The 21,751-nt window shown below is 43.2% G+C and overlaps 1 protein-coding gene across 2 annotated transcripts in view; it reads right to left on the reverse strand.

Moving 5' to 3' along the window:
• GTF2H2C (GTF2H2 family member C) overlaps window positions 1-21,751 on the reverse strand; it is a 349,036-nt gene that overhangs the window by 80,584 nt on the left and 246,701 nt on the right. The gene's annotated exons all lie outside the window — the stretch shown is intronic.

Below are 21,751 nucleotides of genomic sequence, written 5' to 3' on the forward strand. Positions count from 1 at the left end.
GTGGTGTGTACTAGAAGGCAAGGATTAAAGTGCAAATCACCTCTCTGCTGAATCTGGTAGATAATGTAGAGGTAATTCACCCACAAAAGAGTGAGCGGTGCGACAGTGATGCAGCATATGTAGTGGCTTTGGTCAGACAGAGCTTTTAGTTTATGTGGCATTGCTATAGGTTACCATATATCAAAATATGTATGACAGTATCCACACAGGGCATCATCTTGAGGGGAATGTCAATGGTCACACCCTAAGATGCCACCTGGCGTAACAAGCTGAACATGAACATTACAAAACTAGAAAAAAAGTCATATGGCATCCTCTTTCTGGACACAGGTGTGTAAAAGGGTATACGGAGAAGTTATCACACTGAAGAACTGCCACAAGAATGGACAATGGCAGACAGCGGTGCAGCATGCCTTCATTTCTCGAAGTTGGAGCTTTAGAACGTCTACAGTACCACTTCTTAAAAGATGCAAAATGATTTTGATTCAGAAATGCAGCTGTTCAGGCAAGGATTGGTGTGATTTATCTATGCACTGCACAGGGAGGTTGCATCACTAGGTTGATAAGTCGTATCAAATGAATGGTGAGTAGAATAGTTAAAAACAAAACAGAACAGAACACATGTTGAGAAGAACTATTGGAAGACCATGTTTACTTCTGCTCACACAACCTATCCCAAGTAGAAGTCCCAAACAAAGAATATACGAGTGTCCGTTTGTGGTTGGCAGAGGTATTCACCATGTCCAAGCAGGAACACCACTCTAGTTAGGGTAAGTTAGATACACACTGAAATATAACCTGTGCTCACCCTCTGGAATTTTGGCACAGAGCGGTCAGGCTTATCTAAAGAGGTAATGTGTAAAGTATTTGTGCAAAAAACACACACACACACACACCGTAACACAATGAAAAACAAAAATATTCCACACAGGATTAAAAGAAGACACAATATTTGTATGAGTAAAACAAGACAAAAATGACAAAAATCCAATAAGTAGAACAGGAGTTACGATTTTTTTAAGATTAAAACAAATTATTGCGCTTAGAATCATAAAGCGCCAACCGGGGACATCTGGTTATGCTAGACCGGAGTGAATCCAAAGTTCAGGCTGAACACTATGGATGGCAGGCCAGCTACAGGATTGCTGCAGGTCCCCCTGAAAAAGTACCTTGGATGTAGGAAGCATCGACTTCGAAGACTATGCGGGGAGCAGCGGAAGCGATGCATCAACGATCCTGTGGATGGAAGTGATGCGTCATTCGATCAGTGCAGTCGATGAAGGCTTTGTCAACAAACCCCTTTATGATGCAGGCAATTAGTTGTCATCGAGCAGTCCATCGTCGTCGAGCCATGCAGTCTGTCAAAGGAGATGTGTCGGTTCTGATAGGCTGTTTCAGAGTGTAGCTGCTTTCAGTACAAAGCTCCTACCACCCCAGGCAGTACGCTTTGCTTGGGGGGGGGGGGAAGGGGGATAGTAGCCTTCCGTCTGAGGATCTGAGCTTTCTGCCTTGGGAGTACTAGGTCAACTTTTCATGAAAATAGCTTGGTCCAGAATTATGCAGGTCTTGAAAGGTTATGCATAATGTTTTAAATTCTAGACGTTTTGCTATGGGTAGCCAGTGCAGATTGACCAGTGTTTGGGTGGCTGATTTATGTTTGGGAATGCCAGCAAGAAGTCAGGCCACCGCGTTTTGTAGAGTCTGAAGTTTTTGTAGAGACTTTTTTCGGATACCGATAAAGAGAGCATTTCCATAGTCCAGCTTGGTCAGGATCAAGGAGGTAACAACTGTTTTTTTAAGTTCGTTCAGAATAAATGGACAGATTTTCTTTATTAGTTTTAGTGTACAAAATACAGAAGAAGAGAGTGCTTTTACTTGGTAGCCAAAGTGGAGCTTATCATCGAAGATGACTCCCAGGTTTCTTTCTTTCTGAACTGGAGTTGGTAAGGGTCCCATATTGTGGGGCCACCAGGTTGGCGACCAAAAAGATCTGTTGTTTCCGAAAAGTAGCACCTCTGTTTTGCCAGTATTTAACTTTAGGCAGTTAGTTCTCATCCAGTGATCGTTTTGAACCATACAGGAGCTAAATCTAAGGACCACTTCTTCCTGCTTTTTGGAGACTGACACCACAATTTGTCTTTCATCGGAGCAGGACACAACTGAGAAGCCTAAGGGCTTTATCAGTTTGACCAGGGTGGCAACATACAAGTGAAAGAGGATTGGGCTTAACGAAGAGACCTGCGGCACTCCACATGGTAAACTGAAAACTCCATTAGTCGGTTGATCAAGATAGTGTGGTTGACCGTGTCAAAAGCCACCAAGAGATCGAGTAAGATCATGATGGCTTGACCTCCTTTATACATGGTCCACCTGAGTTCTTCAGAGGCTGTAAGCAAGGCCGTTTCAGTATTGTGAGCCTTTCTGAAACCATATTGAAGCAGATTATTGCTGTCGATACAACTCATAAGATAATTATTAAATGTTTTTTCCAGTAATTAAGCCGGGAAAGGGAGTCTAGAGATGGGCCTATAACTACTGGGTTCCTGGGGGTCAAGATTGCTTTTTTTCAGTATGGGCACGATGGATGCCATCTTCCATTCAGTGGGAATATGTCCTGTACTGAGCCCTTTGTTGAGGATTTGTGTAAGTTGTACTTCAAAGACCCTCGGAGCTAAATGTATAATTTTGGGGGGGCAGGGGTCTAGTGGGGACCCTGATTAGCATGCTGTTATAAGTTTCAAAACCTGCTCTTTGTTTAGGGGAGTCCACCTTTCAAAGATTGTAGGGGAATTATTCCCAGTGGGTGTGGAGTCCTCATTATGATTTGATGTGAAGTAATCTAAGACCTCGGTGACTTTACTTTGAAAGAAACTGTCAAGGGTGACGCAGAAGGTTTTATTTGCTGTGCCATTTTTTTTTGTTTTCATTTTAGATAATTTAGTTACTGTACTAAAATGTTCTTTGGCTGAATTTTCAGGCAAAAGAATTTTTTCTGAGAAATATTTTGTTTTCTGCCTATGTATCAGGATTTTATAAACAGCAATGGCTTTTTTGTAGGTCACTCTATCAAGAGGATCGTATTTGGATCTCCACATTCGTTAAGTTTCCTACATGTTTGTTTCTAAAGCCTTAGGCACTTGGAGAACCAGGGTTCAGACGGAGTGCTGCTGTTGGAGCAGGGTTTTCTATTTAAACCCAAACATCAGTTTATATTTTTGTATGTCATAATTAAAATTACTAATGATTAATTATTAAGTACTAAGTTTTGTTGAGTTTTTTATTAACCAACCTTATTAATGAAAGAACTATACGTGGGAATGCAGTTGCATGGCTAAATTAATAAGTGAACTAAGTTGGTGAGCAAATTAATTAAATAAGTGTGGCTTATGTGATATTTGTTATGTGATTGCGCTTTAAAATAATATGCATTAATGCCTTTTTATGTTGCAAATGGCTAGATAAATACATACACATAAGGGTATTAGTGGGAATTAACACTGTATAATCAATACAATGTAGTAACGTTGTTTTGTGTTTCTTTTTAATTAAGTTGTCCATTGTGGCCTGTTAAGAAAATGGCCGACATCTACAGCCTGCATTTGAGTAGATGAAATATGAAGAGAGGCCTCGCTGATTGTGACCTTGGCCTCTGCCTGAACTAAAAAGCTATGAAAAAAAGAGGACAACTCTGGGATGACCGCCAGTTATCCTTGGTAGAGAACATTTGTCACAAATGAAAATTTTTGATAAACTTGTGGTGGCTTCACTGCGAGTGATACAATTCCGGAGAAAGACATCCGTGGATGTTACAAATTAGTTTTAGACTTCCTATTTCCTTGTTTTGAATTTCGAGATATCCAAGAGCGGAGATTCTTCTAATGTTGCAAGCCGACATCTTTTCCTGCCTAACGGATGTTTTAGAGCTTTGTTTGTAACTTTTAGTATGTACATTTTAGTATAAATATTACTAGACTAGAGAGGGTCTGTGGCTACTTCTTCCTGAACTTATGATCAGAGGACCGATGCTGACTGAGAGGACGGTGACTCTACATGACAGCTCGAGAGACTTCAAGAAGATTGCGTGTCGGAGACCCGAGGAGGGACAGTAGTAGGGAAATCTCAATCGGTGGAGAAGAAGATTGTGGAAAAAGAGAGAATTGTTGATGAACAAGAGGCAAATGAGACAGAATCGGATGAGAGTGAGAATGAGATACCAGAGGGTCGAGTTCTGAGAAAGAGAACTTGGACTGGAGAAAGGAACAATAAAGAAGTAAAACAGAAAAGAAATGTAAAAGGAGATCTTTGGCCTAACAAGATAAAGAGGCTGAGATATCGACTAACACGAGTTAACTCATCGAAAGCTGAACAGGTGAACGAGGTGTCAAGCCAAAATCAAGCGAAAGAAGAACCAAAAGAACCAAAGGAACCAGAGGAGATCAAGAGAATCAGAAAGCCCAACCAGAAGTATAGGTCACCAGAATGGACGTATGTGGCACTGTCTGATGAAGAAGGAGAGGCAGAGGGTCAAAGAAATCCAGAGGGGACCTTACTGAAAGTGGTTGAGGAGGAGGAAACTGTTGGAATCCTGAAAGTTATCTTGTCTGACATTGGAGAAGAGACAGATGTTCAGGATCTGATACAATTTGATGTTGATGAAGAAGGAGTGAAAAGTGATGAAAATCCAAATTGAGTGAACTGAAGGAGTAATTGGAGAAGAGTGAAAATTAACAGATTGTAACGATCTGGTGGATGTTTGCTGTCCTAGAGGTTCAGCAGTGGAGTAGTAGAGGCTAAGTCAAAAGACACAGTCAAAGTAATAAGATGGCGAACACAGAAAATAATCAAAGTAGATGTACCTTCCTGAAAAGATGGTGCAGAATGTGCTGCTGCTGTACAGGACTATTGATGCTACTATGGAGTGTACTTGCTTTATTAGTTACTTTTAGAGTTACAGTAGAGAATTTGGGAATACATACTGAAAATATGACTAACATATGGAAGAGTTCGCAGAAAGTAGTACCAACTAGAATTAGTAATATATACATACACAAGGATAGGTCAATTAATGATTTTTCTAGCAATGTTTTTTCAAAATTATTGTATGAATATGTAAAGACAATGGAGGTAAGGGATTGCTACGTCTGTATGCAATTACCTGCATCCGTTTCAGAGGGAGTTACTTATCATCATATCCCAGCTACGTATGGAATTTCATGTAGTGTGTTGATTAGTATTTTTTATTTATTAGGGAAAATAGATTATGATATGTCTAATAAGAATAACATTTTTGGGCAATTGCCTATGAATAAAAAACTGAATCCTGCTATAGAAGCTAACATTTTAGGTGAGATTTTTATTGAAACAGAAGAATTAACATTAGATTACATTTTTAGAAACAATTTAACTTGTAGTTTGAAGGAAGAAGAAGAAGCTTTCCTAGACATGGTAGAGAAAAGGAGAATGGGTATGTATGAAAAGGCAGGAGGATATAAAATGAGTGATACAATGTGGGACATTGAGATGGGAAAGGAGTTGAAGAATGGGGCCAGTCCAACTTTAGCTTTAGATGCACCACAGAAGGGTAAACTATGCATTACCAGAAGGAAATCCCAATATGATTATTATTTTGTAGGGACTAGTGAGTGCCATGATACATACTTTATTGCAACGGGATGGGGATTCAAAGGAGGAGAAGATCCAGTTTTCCCGGGAGTGTGTTATATTTGTGGGAATAAAGCTTATTACAGGTTGCCTGACCATTGGTATGGCACATGTTATGTTGGCCTGGTCTTTCCAAAGATTTTCCATATGGATAGAATAGAAGATGCAGAACAAATTAATTTACTAACACGTTTTAAAAGAGAAACTTGGACAGAAATTGTAGGAGATATTTTTGGAGCTTTGATACCAGCAGTGGGAATTTCATTAAATGCATATGGAATTCGGAAGCTGTCAACAGTGGTGGATCGCTTATCGACAAGCACCGCTGGAGGGTTTCTATTGGTAAATACAGAGATGGTTGCTTTACGCGCTATGTCTATGCAAAATCGACTTGCCCTTGATATTCTATTGGCAAAAGAGGGTGGAGTCTGTGGAATGCTGAAAGTTCAACATTGTTGCACTTACATTCCTGATGAAAGCAAAGATCTAAAAGTCTATATCAAAAATATTATTGATTTGCATGAAGAATTAGTACCACTGGAGGCTGAAAGTATCTGGACTAAAATGGCTAATAAGATGATTGCTGTTAAGAATTTTATAGCTAAGATAGGTAGTACCATTTTTGGTAAGATATTATTTCCATTGACATGTGTGATTGTTACTTTATTGATTCTTAGATTAGGGTGTTTATGTTGTAGATATAGGAGGAATAAAAAGAAAATAATAAAAGAAAATGTTGAAAAGAGACAAAAGAGGTCAAAAAGAGACCCACAAGAAATAGAATTGGAAGAATTTAGGGAGAGCATGTACTTAGAAACAAAAAGAAATGATGAAAGAGAAACTGGAGTTTAATGAAAGAACAAAAAGACATTTGAATTTTTCCTAAAAAAGGGGAACTACATTTTTGGGTTGGATTTTTGTGGTGATGATATTTCACCAAAGGGGGGATTGTTGGAGCAGGATTTTCTATTTAAACCCAAACATCAGTTTATATTTTTGTATGTCATAATTAAAATTACTAATGATTAATTATTAAGTACTAAGTTTTGTTGAGTTTTTTATTAACCAACCTTATTAATGAAAGAACTATACGTGGGAATGCAGTTGCATGGCTAAATTAATAAGTGAACTAAGTTGGTGAGCAAATTAATTAAATAAGTGTGGCTTATGTGATATTTGTTATGTGATTGCGCTTTAAAATAATATGCATTAATGCCTTTTTATGTTGCAAATGGCTAGATAAATACATACACATAAGGGTATTAGTGGGAATTAACACTGTATAATAAATACAATGTAGTAACGTTGTTTTGTGTTTCTTTTTAATTAAGTTGTCCATTGTGGCCTGTTAAGAAAATGGCTGACATCTACAGCCTGCATTTGAGTAGATGAAATATGAAGAGAGGCCTCGCTGATTGTGACCTTGGCCTCTGCCTGAACTAAAAAGCTATGAAAAAAAGATGACAACTCTGGGATGACCGCCAGTTATCCTTGGTAGAGAACATTTGTCACAAATGAACATTTTTGATAAACTTGTGGTGGCTTCACTGCGAGTGATACAATTCCGGAGAAAGACATCCGTGGATGTTCCGAATTAGTTTTGGACTTCCTATTTCCTTGTTTTGAATTTCGAGATATCCAAGAGCGGAGATTCTTCTAATGTTGCAAGATGACATCTTTTCCTGCTTAACGGATGTTTTAGAGCTTTGTTTGTAACTTTTAGTATGTAAATTTTAGTATAAATATTACTAGACTAGAGAGGGTCTGGGGCTACTTCTTCCTGAACTTATGATCAGAGGACCGATGCTGACTGAGAGGACAGTGACTCTACATGACAGCTCGAGAGACTTTAATTCTTTACCGAGAGACCTGTCCTGACTTAGAGAACGACATTTAGCCAGAATAGGTAAACATGAGAATAATGATCTTGCAATTGAATGGCTTTTCATATGAATTAATTTAGATAAACAATTCTTGTTTGAATTACAGTGTCGGGTGGTTATTTCTTTGTCATGTTATTGAGTTCTCAGATGTGTTTAATTGTTTTTATCAAGACTCAAGATAATTCAATTTGGTTGCATTGACCTCAAATTCGGTGCAGATTGATTAAAGAGTTCTCTCTTATATTCAGTGTGGATAGAGTAATAGAATGAATGTTGGTGTAATGGGCCCCACCAGCGTATGATGAGTGTATGTGCGCATGACTGTGAAATTACTTTGTCCGTGGAAGTAGGGAGAATTTATAAGCTTTGATCTGCAGCACTGCGACGAGGTTTCTGTATTTTTTCTGGAGCTAGAATATCCATGGCCTTTTTTACCCAAGTGGTATAATTATGTGCCGCGATATCAACATCGTCTTCGGCTGCACTTAATGAGGGAAGTGTATCTAGCAGGGTTTTTTCGAGCTCATGTGTGTTTATTTAGCTCCCTGATCTGGCATTTTGGGTCCCTAAGGATGATGCTCCGAGTACTTTTTGTGATTGGGTTGGGCTGATAGAAAAGAACACAACCTTATGGTCTGACCATAACAGGGGAACAACATCTGTAACTACTAGGTGTGTATTGTTTGTAAAATTCCCATCCAGCTGAATGAGTAGGGCCTTCAATTCTCCGGTCAAGATCTAGAGTCTCCATGAGTTCTAACAAATGGATGGTGTCACTGTTGTTGCTGTTTTCTAGATGGAAATTGAAGTCGCCCAGTGCTAGCTAGTCGGAACTAACCCTGGGCGTTACACTACGCTTCGCCCACGTAGTGTACATAGCGCTGCCTGCTTCGCAGTTTTCGAAGTAGGCAAGCGCTACGCACACGCCAGGGCGAAGCATAGCTGCCTGCCGCCCGCCACCCGCCTCCCGCCCGCCCTCCTTTTAAATCATATCTTGCATGTTAAATAATTAAAAGTAAAGAGACTTACCTGAAGCACGGCGTCTCCGGGGCTCCCTCTTCCTCGTTTTTAACTTCTTGTGACAAATGCGCATGCGCGGACGCCCGCGCATTTCTTGCGAGAAATGCGCAAGCGCGGGCGTCCGCGCATGTGCATTTGTCACAAGAAGTTGGAAACGAGGAAGAGGGAGCCCCGGAGACGCCGCGCTTCAGGTAAGTCTCTTTACTTTTAATTATTTAACATGCAGGGTATTATTAAAAAGGAGGGAGGGCGGGCGGCGAGTAGTGGGGCTACGCGGAGCGCGCGAGTCTGCGTAGATTTGGGCACACTACGCGCTGCTTCACGTAGCCCCACTACGCCCACCCTTAGTCGGAACTAGTGACACTGTGCTCTATTAGAGTGCTCATGCTAGAAAGAAAATCTTCTCTTTGCCCCGGGGGGTGATATAGTAGTAGTCTATTTAACATATATTTCTTCATTAGCTCAATTTGAAAAAATATATTTTTTCACAACTTGTGACATCTCTACCTGGAGTACATTTTATAGACATTGAGTCACTAATAATAATGGCTGGCCTCCCTCTTTTCTTCAGTTTCCTGTCAACATGCACCATTTTATAGCCTAAGGGTGTGGCTTCAATCAGATCTGGGCCGGACGCTTTGTTCGCCCAGGTTTCTGTAATAAATATTATGTCTGTCTTGTAGGTGTCAGCATGACGCGCAAGTTCGTGTCTGTGCTCGACTAGGGACCTTGCATTTATTAATGAGCATTTAAAAAGCTTGTTTTCATGTGTACTTTCTTTTGCCTTGGGTATCCTATTCTTACAGTACCTAATTGGTAGCTCTGTGAGGGATAACTTGCAGTTGGGGCAAGTAATTAAGTTTAGGTTGTGGTCTGGTTCTAATATAGAGCATTTTGGGTGGAAACCTATGGTTCCCAGTGTTTAAAGCTCTTGGCTCGTATAATGTATTAAGTGCTTTCTTCCTGGGGTAAATTGGGGAGGAGTTCCGGCCCTCAATGCAATCTGGGCGCAGACTGGCAGCGGCGCGCCCACTGTGCGCGTCCGCTGCACGCCCGGATTGGCATTCCTTTTGAATGTCCCTCCCAGAAGTGGTGTGAGAGCTGAAACGTCAACCCCCAAAAAATGGCGCTCAGTCAGGGCGTGAAGCGGTCAACACTCTCTTTGCTCAAACGGGAGCCCTCGCGGCAGACTAGAGAGTGAGAGGACTGCAGTTAGGTAGGTAAAATAGAATAAATCACATCCGGTAGTTTAAGAAAATAAAAGATGCTAAAAGCAGTATATTTAGTATACGAAGTGAATAGCAATCAAGCTGTGCAGCACCTTACTTGTCGCATCCGCATTGATGCGTGGGTTCTGCTGGATCAGCACAGGCAAAGGCACTGCCAAGGGACCAGCACTGGATTGGTAAAACTTGGCAAGGCAGGACTCACAGATGGCAGAGCCCAGATGCTATTGCAGGTTTTGTAGGAAGTCTTTGATGTCCCTGACACTTCAGAGCAGGGGGCAAGCCAGCAAGCCCTTGGGAGTCACTCTGGGTTCAAGTGAGATGGGTCCAGTCCTTTTCCTCAGCAGGGATGAGGGTAGCAAGTAGCAGGCAGTACATCAGAGCAGAAAAGCAGTTCTTCCAGAACAGCAGTCTCACAGAGTGGCAGTCCTTCTAGAAGGACAGCAGCCCTTCTTAGCAGAGTTCTTCACAGGTCCAGAAGTGTACTGTCTTGGTAGGGTCAGTGACCCAGTACTTTATTTATTTCAAAGGTTTTATATAGCGCTGGCTAGACCTGTGAGTATCGAAGCCCTTTACAGGGGCAAGAGCGGTACAGTAGATAAAAACAATTGTTCAGGGTAAAGCATAAACAGTCCAGTACAAAAAAATAACTTGATTTAGGTAAAGAGGGAGGGGCCCAAGCAATATACAAAGGAGGAGAGAACAAGGGAAGAACCAAAACAGTCCGTTACATCACCCCAAAACGGTATGGAAATCAAATGGTACGGATCAGGGTATTTACAATGGGATGAGTGGGGAGGAAGGAGCAATTTTACAAGGGTAACTAAAAGCACACCAGAAGGGCTCAGCCAAAGGTAGAGGGCCAGCACTCTGAAGGTTTAGCATGAAATGAACATCAAAGATCAAATAAATTATTGGGTGTAGAATAGTAGGGAAGCGATCAGGGAAGTGTTGGGAGGGAAAAGATGGGGAAATGGGGAGGTGGTTGAATGGGGGACAGGTAAACAGGAAAGATGGTGGCTGAATAAAGTGGGAGTGCAAGGAGAGGGAGGGGATAAATAAACAAGCATTGGCAGTGCCAATAGGTCTCGCCGTATATTGGAGTTTGGTATATAAAAAGTATTAAAGAGCAGTGAAAGTATTAAAGAGCAGTGGTAGCAAAACGGAAAACAAACCCCGACAACGTCAACAGAAAAGGAAAAAAATAAATGATCGTATATATAAATGCTTAATATTAGTCAAATAAAATGCTCCGTGGTTTAATATTATTTTTAAGTTTGACTGCTTGGTATAGTTGTATTAATCACACCAACAGACAGCTTTAATTGGCCCAGGTCCTGCCGGTGCTCACCATTGATAGCTCTAAAAAGCTGTTGACCAAACAACTGCATATGCACTGCGATTTACTTCCAGCCACACCTTACATGACTCTGGCATCTCTGCCCATGTCCGCTGGCAAAACAGAAAACAAACCCCGACAACGTGAACAGAAAAGCAGAAAAAAATTATCTACAGTATTTTTTAATAACACGCAATGCTTAATATTACCAAAATTAAATGCTCCATGGTTTCTTAATATCATTTTTAAGTTTGACTATTTGATATAGTTGAATTAATGAGCCCAAGAGAAACCGCTTTAATTGGCCCTGGTCCTGCCGGTGCTCACCATCGTTAGCTCTAAAAAGCTGGAGCCAAAACAAGTGCATATGCACTGCGATATACTTCCAGCCACACCTTACATGACTCCAGAATCTCTGTCCATGTCCGCTCGCAAAACGGAAAACAAACCCCACCAAAGTCAACAGAAAAAAGACTAAAATTGCTCTAACATATTTTTTAATAACACCAGCTTTAATTGGCTCGGGTCCTGCCGGTGCTTACCATAGTTTGCTCTAAAAAGTGCATATGCACTGCAATTTACTTCCAGCCACACCTTACATGACTCCAGCATCTCTGCCCATGTCCGCTGGCAAAACGTAAATCAAACCAGACAACGTGAACAGAAAAAGAAACTAAAAATGCTCTACCGTATATTTTAATAACACCAGCTTTAATTGGCCCGGGTCCTGCCGGTGCTCACCATCATTAGCTCTAAAAAGCTGGTGCCAAAACCAGTCCATATGCACTGCAATTTACTCCCAGACACACCTTACATGACTCCAGCATCTCTGCCCATGTCCGCTGAAAAAACAAAAACAAACCCCGACAACGTCAACAGAAAAGGAAACTAAAAATGCTCCAACTTATTTTTTAATAACACCTGCTTTAATTGGCTCGGGTCCTGCCGGTGCTCACCATTGTAAGCTCTAAAACGTGCATATGCACTGCGATTTACTTCCAGCCACACCTTACATGACTCCAGCATCTCTGCCCATGTCCGCTGGCAAAATGGAAAACAAACCCCAACAACTTCAACAGAAAAGGAAACTAAAAACACACTATCGTATTATTTCATTAATAACACGCAATGTTTAATATTAGTAAAATAAAATGCTCTGTGATTTTAATATCATTTTTAAGTTTGACTGTTGGAATAAAAGTCATACTGCAGTTACCATCAGGATAAATCATAACATATGCACGTTAAAACAAACAAAGGCACAGTGCTTTTTTAGGTCGGAATTTTAAGTGAAACAGCAGTTAAGATGAGGATAGTTGCTAACGGTTGCACGCTGAAACAGAAACAAAGCCACAGAGCTTCTTTAGGTCAGAATGGAAGTCAGACTGCAGTTACGATAAGGATAATTGCTAACAGATGCACGTCTCTGTAAGCAGGGGCCATCACATGCTACACAGTGTGATGGCCAAACTAAATACTCACTAGGTGAAATCGCCAGAAGGAGAGAAGGGAGGGACTTTTACAACCCAACACCAATACAAAGGCTACATTTTTGAATGGCACAGCCAACAGCCAATAGAAAGCAGTTAATTTTTTAATGCACATAGAATACAATACAACATGTTTTGCAGACAGCGCTAGAGCTGTCTAGGCTCAACCTAAAAAAGGATCATTGATGCAGGGAAAGAGAGTAGGGTAAGTGAAGAGATTATGGACCAAAGTATTTGTTGAGGAGACGGAATTTAAGGTCTTTTTTTAAAGCTGAGGTAGGAGGGGTTGCAGCGCAGGTCTTTAGAGAGAGTTCGGAGCGTTCCCAGAGAAGGAGCAAGATTGGGTAAAATTCTTAGAAAACAAGGGGGGATGAGGAGGAGAGAGTTGGTACTTCTCGTCGTTCGGGAGCACCCTGCTTTGCTGAGTTTATTAGTAAGGTAGGGCAGGGTTTGTTGGTGAAGCACTTTGTGTGTAATGCATGCAGTCTTGTAGAGGCATCTGCCTTCAGTATGTAGCCAGTTGAGAGCTTTGAGGGTAGGTGTGATGAGATCAAATCATTTGCAGTCCGTGATAAGTCTGGCCTCCAAATGGAGCACTGATCTAAGGGGAGCAAAGCGTACTTTAGAGGTTTCAGTGAGGATGGCGTTGCCATAGTCAAGTTTGGAGAGAACAAGAGATTGGACAACACATTTGAGGTCCTCAAAAGGAATGAAGGGTTTAATTTTCTTAATGTGATGGAGAGTGAAGAGAGCTCCTTTAGCAGAATTTTTTATATGGTCATTGAGGGTAAAGTGTCTAGGGTAAAGCCAAGTGATTTGGCCGAGTTGGATAGGGAGAGCGAGCAATTGAGGGCATTGAGGTCAGTAATCCAGCTTTGGTCGATGAGGAGTCGATTATTTTTAGGGGAGAAGAGAATGATTTCTGTTTTTTCGGGTTCAGTTTGAGATGGTTGGAGAATAACCAGTCTTAGATCTTCCTCAGGGTGTTGTTGAGATGAAGGATGTCTGAGTGGGATCTAATCTTGTAGTAGAGTTGTGTATCGTCGGCATAGAGGTGATAATTGATTCCAGCTTGTTTGAAAATAAGGGGAGAGAATGGAGCCCTGGGGGACTCCCAGGGAGACAGATGTAGGGTTGGAGAGGCAGTCTTTAATTTTGATTTGTTGTGTTCTGTGTTGAAGGAAGGAGGAGAACCATTTGAGGACCAGACCGTTAAGGCCGAAGCGGGCTTTAAGAGAGTTCAGTAGGGCAGAATGGTTAACAGTATCAAAGGTTGCAGAGAGGTCAAGGAGTATAAGAAGGGAGGGCTTGTCATTGTCAAGGGAACATTGATTGTCATCAATGATGTGTAGCATAGTGGTTTCAGTACTACAACCTTTTCTGAAGCCACATTGAAGGGAGTCCAGTAAATTGAAATTACCTATGTGTTTGTTCAATTGGAGCAGTGCACATTTCTCTAGGGCTTTAGAGAGAAGAGGGCGGTTAGAGATAGGGCGGAGGTTGTTGAGATCGTTGGGATCGGCAGTGGGGGTTTTCAGAATGGGGGTGATTTGACCGAATTGAAGGGAGTCAGGGACGCAACCAGTGGCGAGGGAGGAGTTGATGACATTAGTTCAAGAGGGGGCAATGATGTGATTAACTTTGTGAAAAGGTTAGAAGGGAGAAGATCTTTAATATGCGAGGAGTGCTTAAGTTCAGAAATGATTTGAACACTTCGAGCTCAGTCATCGGACGGAAATTGTTCCAGGAGGCATTGTTTGTCAGTGATAAGTTGGAAGGGTAGTCATCTGGGGAATTGGAGGTGGGAGGAAGAATGGGAAGGTTTTGTAGTTGGGGGTGTGTTCGCAAGGGGGGCTTGTCATTGGGAACATTGGGAGCAAGGGTGGGATTGGTCGGAATCAAAGGAAGATGGAAGGATTGGTCGATTTTAGTGATTTTGTCAGAGAGGAAGTTAGCAATTTCCTCGCATCTCTCAGTTGAAGCTAACAACTCAGGAGAGGCGGATGACGTTTGTTTTCTAACAATGTTGAACACTTCTCTGGGCCGATTTTTGGTTCGCTCCAGCTGAGCTCGGAAAAAGGTTGCTTTTTCAGTGAAAATGTGTTTCTTGTAGAGGGATCTAGCCGATCTGAGGAGGGCAAGGTGACAGGAAGAGGGTGTTGTCTCCGTGATCTCTCTGCAAGTCTAAGTTGTCGTCATTCAAGATTGAGTTCCGGATTAAACCAAGATTTGGACTGAAGTTTTCTTTGATGCTTACGTTTGAGAGGGGCAATTTGGTCCAGGACGTCACTAATGGTCTTATTAAAGTGCTGTTAACATTTTGGGAGGGGTGTTGGAGTTGTGCTTGAAGTTTGGATTGAGGTTTCTGGTCCACTTCAAGTGGTTGGCATTACTGGTAGGGGGTAGCAGGGCAATGGAAGCAATCAAACAGGATGAGGTGATGGTCAGACCACTCTGTGGGGATAATGTTGGAAAGGTAGGTCAAGTCAGGGCTGGAGATGATGGCCTCAAGTATGGCCCCTTTGATGTGGGTTGGTTTGTGTAGAGTTGCTTCAGGTCATGAATCTCCAGAAGGTTAGAGAGGCGCAAGACAGTAGGATCCTTGGGCTTATTCCAGTGGATGTTGAAGTCTCCTCGGAAAAGATTTTTTGAGACAGAGGGAGGAGTGAGAAATAAGGCCAGAAAGTTCATCCGCAAAGAAAAGAGGTTTTCCAGGGTGGTGTTAGATGTTGTGTAGTCTAATCGGAGGAGAGCCCTGAGCGGCGAGTTCAATGTCAAGGTATTCATTTTTGTGGATTAAAGGTAGTCCACCCCCTTTTCTGTCTGGTTTGTCTTTCCTAATGATGGTGTAGGCGGGGGAGGGGGGTAGGGAGTAAGTCCAGGATAGCTGTTGAGTGTTCATTAAGTCAGGTTTCTGTCAGGAAGGCGATGTCAATAGCCTCAGAGAGGATAGTTTCAGATATTTCAGTAGCATGTAGGACTGCCGATCGGCAGTTGATAAGCATGCATAAGAGGGGTGTGGGGTTGATAAAAGGGGGGAGTCAGTGGAGATGGCTGGTGGGAAGATTGGGGATCAGTGTTGGTAGAGGAAGGTAATCTAATGAGAGGAGGGGGAGTGACGCAGGGGGCGGGAGTAGGGACAGTGTTCTGTGTGAGGAAAAAGGGATTTAGAATAGGGACAGGTTGTTCAGTTTTGGTGTTAGCTGATGTGAGGGGAGGGGAAGAGAGAGAGAGAGAGAGTGTGGGAAGCAGGGAAGGACCGCATCGGAAAGAATGAGGGGGAAGCTATTGAGCAGGGTATGGAGGGGCTGTGAGGTGTAGTGTTCCGGGAAAGTGATGGAAGATTCCGTGTTGTGTTTTTTGTTTTTTTTAAGTGCTTCTTCCCAGCCCTGGCTCCAGACTATTAGTAGGGGGTAATTAGCCCTTTGTGTGGGAAGCAGGACACTGCCTATTCAGGAGTAAGTGTCAGCTCCCCCCTCTCTTCCTGCCCAGTGGAGAGCTATCAGAATGCAGATGAGTTCTCTGTCACACCTACCCTTCCTGTGTTTGTTGCTCTCTAGAGGGAATGCACAAATTGTAGCAGTCATCCACCCCATACCTTAGGGGTGACTTTTGTGTAATAAAAAAGGAGTTTAAGGCTTGGCAGAGGGTTTTAAATGGCAATTAGAACTGGCAGTAAACTGCAAGCAGTGGCAGGCCTGAGACAGGTCCACGAGTAGCGTTTAGATTACAGGCCCTGGGTATATGTTATGTTATTAAAATGTGTAAAGCGCGGCTGTTACCCGGAGGTGTCCTGGCGCTGAAAACTGCCCAAATGGTTCCTGCGAAGTGCGGTATCTATGCTGTAAAGAACCAGGTTTTCAAATCCCATCTAAAAGAAAGGAGCCCAGTTGAATTTCTAAGGTGAAACGGAAGGCTATTCCAGGCCTTAGAGGCGGAGGTAATGAAACTCCTACCAACCCATGAGGCTCTTTCGACTAAAGGAATGCCCACTTGTTTTGCTGTCAACGAGCACAAAGTTCTACCAGGGACGTACCATTGGAATCCTTGTTTCAAAAATTCAGGGCCATTACCATTTAATGCCATGAAAACTGTACAGATGGCTTTAAACTGGGCTCGCTGTTTAACAGGGAGCCGGTGAAGCTGTCTTAGTTCCCTCTTAACGGAGACAAACCTAGGTGTGCCCGTCAGTAGCCTGGCTGCTGCGTTCTGCACTACTTGTAGTTTGTTCATGATTCTCCTTTGTATGTTCAGATAGAGGCTATTACAATAGTCCAAGCGTGCCATAATAAGTGCTGTAACTGAAGTCCTCAGGCTATCTTCAGAAAGAAGAAACTTTATTTTACTCAGAGTTCTGAGGACAAAGAAACATGAGGAGACCACCCCGTTGATCTGGTCTTCAAACGTGAGTTTTGTATCAACAGTCACGCTCAAGTTCTTCACCTTTTTAACTGGTTCTGGAAGCGTTCCCAGTTCACTGTGCCACCATTACGGCATCCAGATATTAATATTATTCCCGAAGATAATAACTTCAGATTTCCCGGAGTTCAATCTTAGCAGTTGGAGGCCATCCAACCCGAGATAGCTTTCATGCAGACATGACATTTCCTGCCAAATTCCAATTCCTGGCCCCGCTGAAGGGACAGTACTATTTGCGTGTCATCCGCATAGGACGTCAGTTGGAACACAAATGATCTTCTCAGGGCTCCCTGCGGTGACACGTATATATTGAAACATGTGGGACTTAGGGAGGACCCCTGGGGTACCCCGCATGGCAAAGAGAAAGGCTTGGACCTACCTTTGTCCAGATCCACTGATTGTGATCTGTCTGTCATAAATGATTTAAGGAGGTTCCAGGCCATACCTTGAACTCCATTATCTGATAACCGGTTCATCAAAACTTTATGATGGACTGTAACAAAGGCCGCCGAGAGATCTAACATGATAATAATCGTGGTGCCTCCTTGGACCACGGCCTCTCTAACCTCCTCTGTGGACTTGATCAAGGCCAGTTCGGTGCTGTGTTCTGCTCTAAAACCGAACTGCGTTGGGTCTAAGATGTTGTTGGTTTGCAGGAACCGACTAAGTTGCACGTTCAAGGCTTTCTCGATCAATTTTGCGGGTAGTGGGAGGCGAGAGATGGGTCTATAGTTGTTCGGGCCTTTGGGGTCGAGGTTCTGTTTTTTTAGTAGGAGTAAGATGGATGCCATTTTCCACTCCTTCAGAAAATGTACCATTTAGAAGGGACTTTATTGGTTGTAACTTTATCTTGGAATGTGAACATAATATACCAATGGACAGCAGCATTGAATGGGCTACTGCCAGCATATGTAGGACAAAACAATTAATCAGAAGTTAATGGGTACTTTAAACTTTTAACCGAGGAAGCAAAGCATATTCGTTTTACTCCCTCTCATAGGATAACAAAGACATAGATTTCTTGTTTATTAGCACTGGGCAGAAGCGCCCTTTTTGGACACAGGCTCTGCTGATAATGCAGCTGTGTGTTTGAAGATGGGTTTTGGAAGAGTCTTGAAGACACACAGTCTTTTTCTCACCAAAAGACCCTCTTACCCAGCACGTGTGAAAAATGTTTCATGCACTGAAATACATCACTTTGCTTCCACTACAATGGTACTGAGGAGGAGACACAGAGCTGCAGACCTTCCTTCCACTTCTCACACAAAGACAGCCCAGCATTAGTACAACGCCGAGAAGCGAAGATGGGAAACCACTATCACCTTGATCTTAATACATGGAGTAACATACTTCAGCCCTGCCAGGTGCAACGCATCACGTGTTAGCCTAGTGCAGTCTAAGGCAGGCCCCGCATCACTGCCCTAAAAAGAATTATCACGCATTTGTTTATAGTGCCTCTTCATTTGCCAACGAGCTTTGTTGTCAACGCGACAAGTGCGCAGCCAGCACTCGTTTGTTTTCCCTTTTAATGTGACGCAGGCAGTGTGAGCTGGGCCCAGAGATCAGGGGACAGCCAGCTGTCTACTATTTAATCCAGACGCTCCTCTGAGTTACATTTCGTCCGGCCCACGCATCGTCTGTGATGCAGTACATGGGTTGTACTCTCTTTCTTTGCAGAATGTAATTAATGGGCAGCAGTCATACAACCCCAGCAACATAACGGCAGGGTTGTTTCTGCACCTGGGAAACCACGTGTACTGGATGCACAGCCAGCCCTCTCAGCAGCACATTGCACCTAGCCAAGTTTTTAATATGAATATAAGTGCTGCACCCAAGCTAGCGCCCAGAGCTCCACTGTGCACTTCCCCAGAGTCGGTTGAACGGTCAGAGAAGGGCACACAGTGGCAGTCTGGCCGGCACACCCATACCACAGCAGGAAATACTCAGCTCACGGGAGAAACCGCGACAGCGACATTTCACTCACGTGAGGAATGACCCGAGTCAAGTTGTTCTCTCTACAGCAAGATGTCTCATATGACGGGGGTAAAGCAAAGACAGCCAGGCTACCGAGATTGCCACGAGAGAGCGCAAGTTTAAGATCAGAGTCCGAGTCACAGCAGCGCACGCGCCTCCAGTGGTCCCGTGCAACCCCCACCCTGCTAGTCTCATGGCAAATTATGCACGTACATTTTTCATTCGTGCTCTGTGTCCCAAACGTTCGTGAACCCTCTCTGTGTCTGACACGCATGACAGGAAAGAAAAACTCATTTTGTTCTTTTGAATGTCAGATTCTTAGTCTCCCTCTCCTCTTCGTATTCTGTCCACTGTCTGACTTCGCCCGGCTCAAACGGACTGCGAGGTCCCGGCTTCCAAACCGCTAGTTTCGTCCAGGTGTGGACCAGTGACACCATTTCATACACACACACACTTGTTAAGATGCAGCCACCTGCACTCGGATAGGAATTCGCAGAAGGCTGTCTGGCCCTAGCGCTACACAAACAGCCCTTTGCAGTACAACGAGGACCGCATCTGCACAGGATTCACTAAAAGTGCAGGTGAGGGGAAAACAAAGCAAGAGATCAAAAGGGATGAAAAGGTGCGAGGGGAAATGAAACAGACAAAAATGATAGAGGTGCCAGAAAGGAAAGAGACAGGAGGGACAAAGATGGGAGATGAGATAACAGAGGTACAATACAAGAAGGGAAGACAAATCAGGAGGAGAAAATGTCACTCATAGTCGTTGAATGTCACTCACAAGTACACTGAAATTATTAAACTGTCACACATAAGCAATATGAAACCTTGGCAACTATGATACTTCCAGATAGCCAAAAAGGCTACAAGGCCATACCAACACAGAAAAGCGTTAGTATACCATAACAGAACTATGATTTGCTTAAGCAAATTCTTTTAGAATAAACCTAGAACAGACACAGTTTGATTGCCATTATGGACATATTTAGGGAAGACTTAAAAATGTGCTTATTTGGATTGGAAGAAAGGCTTCATAAAGGCAATAACAATGCCAAGAAGTAAAAATTCTCCAGTAAAGGTTTCATTTAAATATGAAAGTTTCTATCAATTAATTAGATTAGTCCTAGTGGCTCAGTTAATTTTACAATTAACTCTATCAGTCACAATGATGCACACTTGACATTTCCAAATGGTTGGAAACGGGAGGAAACATATTTGGGAATTAAATTCAGGCAATGTTTAAGGTTTCTACAAAGTACAGTAACAAGGAGTATATTAAAGGAAAACTGAAGCAAAACTGTAAAATCTTCTGTGACTGCAATGGTACTTTAAAAACTCCCATTTTGAGGTTTAAAAAGAGACACAAATCTTAAGCATAACAGCATAGAAAAGACAAACTGACTGAGTATAACAGAAAAGAGCTACTCAACTAACCAAGTTACTTTAAGGGTCAAATTGTTCTCTCTGGTTTTACACAACCCGGTGTTTGTCCAAACTTTGAATGCTCTCCCAATTGGATCCCACCAAAATAATTTAGTCTGGCTTCACAAGAAGCCAGTGAGCTCACGTCACAAATATGGGAATAAATCCATCTACATTGCCAGAAAGTGTGAATGACGCTTTCTTCTATTCCTTTGAGGGTGCTCCTTACCTTGCCAGCCGTGAGAGGAACGGCGCTTCATTCCAGAACTTGTGTGTTGGTGTCTGCGGTGCCGTGAGGGGAACGGCGGAGCGAGCAAACACTACAATTCCCATCATTCCCTCAACCGGGCGCCTGCCAATTTCGTCATCAGGCAGCGCCGGGGAGGGTTAAAGCTCCGGGAGGAGACCCGCGGCACGGGACGCGCGCGGGCGGTGCCCGGGCAAAGCCCGGGCCAAGGGCGGGCCCGTCCTTGCCCGTCACTGACCGGAGCGGACTGGACTGGGCAACCCCCCTAACGTCGCGCTCTCACCGCACGTGCCAAGGTACTGTTGTCCTCTTATTTTATTAGGTCCATTGCAAGGAATACTGTCACTTGAAGCTGTACATTTGTTCGGTTATTTGTGTGCTTCTGCTGTGCCCGGTCTCTCTTCAACCAACCCCCTGGCCCCTAATATGCCACCAAAAGACCACAAAGGTAAAGCGGCTAATGAATGCCTTACTGGAACGATGGACCAATTTGTTACTAAGGTCAACTGTGTTATTGACCAAGAAATCATGCTCCTGAAACGCCGTGTTTCGCAGGACCTTGCAGCAGCCAGGAGGTCCTCCATGGGCTACCTCGCCAATGTGCGCTCTCCTGTACAGCAAATTTTCAACCATGTCACCACTACTGCATCTGATGTGGATCTAACCGCCCAGGACCTGCCATCCAGCGGAACAGTTGCTGCTGTCTCTTTGGAGGATCAGTCTATGGCCCTTGACTCTTTGTTACTCTCTCCTCGCTTGTTGACGACTGCCACTAGTATAGTACCAGAGTCTGGCACTAGGCAGCTGCGCGAGCGAAATCCGGGGGCAATCCCCAAAAACAAACAAGGGTGCCCACCCTCTAATGGTGAGAAGGGCAAGACTAATAAAAGCAAGCAAAAATCGACTAACCACATTGGAAATTTGAAAAAAAAACCTTTTGTCCCTGAGCAGCCCCCACTGGCGGTATTGCCAGACAAGGCTACTCTTCAGTCATATTCATCACCAACTAGATCAATGCATCAGAATGTCACTGGGGGGCCAAGTGTAGCAGACAAGGGAGGGTCCCCAGA

This window comes from Triturus cristatus, chromosome 2_1, assembly GCF_964204655.1.
Source record: "Triturus cristatus chromosome 2_1, aTriCri1.1, whole genome shotgun sequence".
NCBI lineage: Eukaryota > Metazoa > Chordata > Amphibia > Caudata > Salamandridae > Triturus > Triturus cristatus.